At 38.8% G+C, this 5,444-nt stretch overlaps 1 non-coding gene across 1 annotated transcript; it reads left to right on the top strand.

The window, feature by feature from the left end:
- The first annotated feature begins 1,580 nt into the window (after nucleotides 1–1,580).
- trnav-cac (transfer RNA valine (anticodon CAC)) lies at nucleotides 1,581–1,653 on the top strand. Its single transcript has one exon. It is a non-coding gene; the product is annotated as a tRNA-Val (tRNA).
- The last annotated feature ends 3,791 nt before the right edge of the window (nucleotides 1,654–5,444 follow it).

The following is a 5,444-nucleotide window of genomic DNA, read 5'->3' on the forward strand; positions in this document are numbered from 1 at the left end:
GAAAAAGTGTAATGAAAAAAAGTCGAGCAAGGGAGAAAAAATAAAAATATAAAACGGTAATTAAAAAGTAAAAAACGTAAAGTTGGCAGGTAGCAAAGTAACACTAGCAACAAACCGCACAGCAACACGTAAACAACTCCATAAGTTGTGACAGGAAATGACGTCAGCACTCAACAGTACACAGTTTGTCTTTTACTGAGGAGTGGCTTCTGTCTGGCCACTCTACCATAAAGGCCTGATTGGTGGAGTGCTGCAGAGATGGTTGTCCTTCTGGTAGGTTCTCCCATCGCCACAGAGGAACTCTGGAGCTCTGTCAGAGTGGCCATCGGGTTCTTGGTCACCTCCCTGACCAAGGCCCTTCTCCCCTGACTGCTCTAAGAAGAGTCTTGGTGGTTCCAAATTTCTTCCATTTAAGAATGATGGAGGCCACTGGGTTCTTGGGGACCTTCAATACTGCAGATTTTTTTTGGTACTCTTCCCCAGATTTGTGCCTCGACACAATCCTGTCTCGAAGCTCTACTGACAATTCCTTCGACCTCATGGCTTGGTTTTTGCTTTGACATGCAGTGTCAACTGTGGGACCTTATATAGACAGGTGTGTGCCTTTCCAAATCCTGTCCAATCAATTGAATTTACCACAGGTAGACTCCAATCAAGTTGTAGAAACATTTCAAGGATGATCAATGGAAAAAGGATGCACTTGATCTCAATTTCAAGTCTCTTAGCAAAGGGTCTGAATACTTATTTAAATAAGTTATTTCTGTGTTTTTATTTTTGATACATTTGCAAAAATGTTTTGCACTTTGTTATTATGTTATTATTACCTGTTTTCACTTTGTCATTATGTGTATAGATTGAGAAAAATAAATAATTTAATCCATTTTAGAATTGGACAAGTAAGCGCGCAATGGATTATGGTCATTGAAGTTCCCATGTTTTCGATGCTAAACTATGTAGAATATTCTCCTGTTTAAGAAAACAAAAAATAACAAATGTTAATTGCTCAGCACCTACTTCTGTTTACCACAGAGCGCGTTTGATTCTCTTCCCTCCTCAACCGTTTATGGCTGGCACCAGGATGTTGTCTTTTGTTTTGAATCCGAAATTAGAACTGAATTTAAACTGAATCTGAATATATCTGAGAAGGTCAATATATTAAACTTTTGTGAAATTTAAGTGATAGTTTGTAAACTTGATGCACAGAAAATTAATGCTATATATATTTAAACTCAATATATAAATATTATTACATTGAAATTACATTGCCATTTAAATACAGTCTCAAATCATGATATCAAAGTTCAATTTATGAATTCAATGATTAAATTTGGGCATTACAAATCAAAAAATATTGAATTCAAATATAATTTCTGTTGGCACTGAAATCACTCCATTCAAATACTACAATAGGGAAGCGAATTGTTTGATTTGTCAAAAAGTAATTTACATTTAACAAGAATCCCTAGTCTGCATATATAAATATATAACAGAAAGAGTAACAGATTCTTCAAATATGTGACATGCATGTTGTCAAATCACTTGGTGAGATTCTATAACTCTATTTCTGGCAACTTCTTTCAGTTTCCGTAGTGTAGTGGTTATCACGTTCGCCTCACACGCGAAAGGTCCCCGGTTCGAGACCGGGCGGAAACACTTTTGCCAAAATGGACCAATGACTGCGAAATTAACGACGGAGTGGCTGCGGATCCGATTTTTCTGTTACCTATTTTTCTCTGGGGTAAAGATCCCAAAGCTTCTGTGCATGTGCAGCAGAACAGCTTCTCCGTTCTATAGAACAGGCTACTCTGGCAAATGGTGCTTGTTTTGGAAAGTTAGATCAAAGCTGAGTCAATGTTTGCAAGATCACATAATGATAGTATTCTACATAACATACTCGAATATAATAGTATTACGTTACTGTAAGACAAAAACACACCTACATATTTCTCTCATGTGGCCAAAACTCAACCGTTCACACCACTAGGCAAAATACATAGTTTAGCCTACCTATCTGCTCTAAAAATATTCTTATGGTGGCCAAATTGCATGTTCCAGAGTTTTAGCCACCGCCGGCCCGCTAATTAGACAGGAGTCCGTAGCAGCCTATGACTGCAGATTGACGAGGGCGGTATTTTCTGAGCTAAACTGACCATGACGCACATCTAACAAGACATAAAACCTCACATAATTCTGCCCTAAAACAATGACAATTTCGCAAAACCAGTGACATATTTGGCTTTTTAGTTGAGCGCTGATGCTGCTCTGTGATAAACAGTGCCCACTTTGACAAAGGCAGGGCACAAAATATGTTGATTGTCCATTCCCAGCGCGGATCTCCAGGGTGCTGTTGGAGAGAAGCATTGCTGCGGTACTCCACCAACGTTCGGTTGAAAAAATCTTCGAACAATCTTAGACGTCTATGTTTGTTTCAGATTTTGTCTGGTCTGGACCAGCTTTGATTTTGCCCAAACATAGATGTCTATAAATGAAGTATTTTTCAAATTTAATTCAGATACCAAAAATCAGCCTGATTTCAACATCAGGAAAATACGTATTTTTCAACGTCTGGAAAATATGCTTTTTCGACGTCTGTAAAATATGTATTTTAAACATACGGAAAATACATATTTTCACCTGTCATTCAGAACCTAAATCTAATCTAAATAGAGCCACATTGGCTTCAGAAAACTCTCCATTGGTGCCGATAGCTTCTGTTTACCACAGAGAGCATTTCATTGTATTTTTTCCCCTCTACCTTTTCTGTCTGGCAAAGTACCAGGATGTTGTCTTTTGGTTTTGAATCTAAATTTAGAGAACTGAAACTGAAAATGGAATATATCTGAGAAGTTGAATATATGAAACTTTAGTCAACTTGAAATGATAGTCTCTAAACTTGATACACAGAAAATGAATGCAATATAAACCATATTTAAACTTAATATATAAATATTATTACATTGAAATTGAATTCAGTTTCAAATCATAAGTTACATTCATGAATTCAATGATTAGATTTGTGCATTACAAATAAAAAATGATAGAATTTAAATACAATTTCTGTTGGCACTGAAATCACTCTATTCAAATACTACAATGGGGACGCAAATTGTTTGATTTGTCAAAAAGTAATTTACATTTAACATGAATCCCTGGTATACATGTATAAATATAAACTGGGTGGTTCAAGCCCTGAATGGTGATTGGCTGACAACTGTGGCAAATCAGACCGTATACCACAGTATGACAAAACGTTTATTTTTACTGCTCTAATTACGTTGCCAACCAGTTTATAATAGTAATAAGGCACCTCTGGGGTTTGTGAGATATGGCTAACATACCAAGGCTAAGGGCTGTGTCGTGCCTAAGAACAACCCTTAGCCATGGTATATTGGCCACATACCACACCTCCTTGGGCCTTATTACTTAAATATACAACATAAAGAGAGTAACAGATTCTTCAAATATGTAATATATGTGCTGTCATATAACTTGGTGAGATTTTTTAACTCTTATGTGCGGACCACGTCCTGTGCATGCTCTACTTTACGGACAGTCTCTGCTCTACTGTTAGAGAACAGGCTACTCTGGCGAATGGTGCTTGTTTAATAAAGCTAAATCAAATTTTATTGGTCACATATATGTGTTTAGCAGATGTTATTGTGGGTGTAGCAAAATACTTGTTTTTCTAGCTCCAACAGTGCAGTAATATCTAACAATTTCACAACATATACCCAATACACACAAATGTAAGGAATGGAATTAAGACTAAGATACAGTAGAATAGTATAGAATACAGTTGAAGTCGGAAGTTTACATACACTTAGGTTGGAGTCATTAAAACTTGTTTATCAACCACTCCACAAATTTCTTGTTAACAAACTATAGTTTTGGCAAGTCGGTTAGCACGTCTACTTTGTGCAAGACACAAGTAATTTTTCCAACAATTGTTTACAGACAGATTATTTCACTTACAATTCACTGTATCACAATTCCAGTGGGTCAGAAGTTTACATACACTAAGTTGCCTGTGCCTTTAAAAAGCTTGGAAAATTCTAGAAAATTATGTCATGGCTTTAGAAGTTTCTGATAAGTTCTCATTTGCAACTGCGACCTGGCCAAGATAAAGCATAGCAATTCGACACATAAAACAACACAGAGTTACACATGGAATAAACAAAACATACATAATACGGTAAAAAAAAAGAAACAAAAAAAGTCTATATACAGTGAGTGCAAATGAGGTAAGATAAGGGAGGTAAGGCAATAAATAGGCCATGGTAGCGAATTAATTACAATATAGCAATTAAACACTGGAATGGTAGATGTGCAGAAGATGAATGTGCAGGTAGAGATACTGGGGTGCAAAGGAGCAAGAAAAATAAATAAATACAGTATGGGGATGAGGTAGATAGATGGGCTGTTTACAGATGGGCTATGCACAGGTGCAGTGAACTGTGAGCTGCTCTGACAGCTGGTGTTTAAAGCTAGTGAGGGAGATATGAGTCTCCAGCTTTGGTGATTTTTGCAGTTCGTTCCAGTCATTGGCAGCAGAGAACTGTAAGGAAAGGCGACCAAAGGAGGAATTGGCTTTTGGGGTGACCAGTGAGATATACCTGCTGGAGCACGTGCGACGAGTGGGTGCTGCTATGGTGACCAGTGAGCTGAGATAAGACGGGGCTTTACCTAGCAGAGACTTGGCGATAACCTGTAGCCAGTGGGTTTGGCGACGAGTATGAAGCGAGGGCCAACCAACGAGAGCGTACAGGTCGCAGTGGTGGGTAGTGTATGGGGCTTTGGTGACAAAAGGCATGGCACTGTGATAGACTGCATCCAATTTGTTGAGTAGAGTGTTGGAGGCTATTTTATAGATGACATCGCCGAAGTCGAGGATCGGTAGGATGGTCAGTTTTACGAGGGTATGTTTGGCAGCATGAGTGAAGGATGCTTTGTTGTGATATAGGAAGCCGATTCTAGATTTAATTTTGGATTGGAGATGCTTAATGTGAGTCTGGAAGAAAAGTTTACAATCTAACCAGACACCTAGGTATTTGTAGTTTTCCACGTCTTCTAAGTCAGAGCCGTCCAGAGTAGTGATGCTGGACAGTCGGGCAGGTGCGGGCAGTGATCGAATGAATAGCATGCATTTAGTTTTACTTGCATATAAGAGCAGTTGGAGGCCACGGGAGGAGAGTTGTATGGCATTGAAGGTCGTCTGGAGGTTAGTTAACACAGTGTCCAAAGAGGGGCCAGAAGTATACAGAATGGTGTCGTCTGCATAGAGGTGGATCAGAGATTCACCAGCAGCAAGAGCGACATCATTGATGTATACAGAGAAGAGAGTCGGCCCGAGATTTAAACCCTGTGGCACCCCCATAGAGACTGCCAGAGGTCCGGACAACAGGCCCTCCGATTTGACACACTGAACTCTATCAGAGAAGTAGTTG

Source organism: Salvelinus fontinalis, chromosome 5 (genome assembly GCF_029448725.1).
Source record: "Salvelinus fontinalis isolate EN_2023a chromosome 5, ASM2944872v1, whole genome shotgun sequence".
Taxonomy (NCBI): Eukaryota; Metazoa; Chordata; class Actinopteri; order Salmoniformes; family Salmonidae; genus Salvelinus; species Salvelinus fontinalis.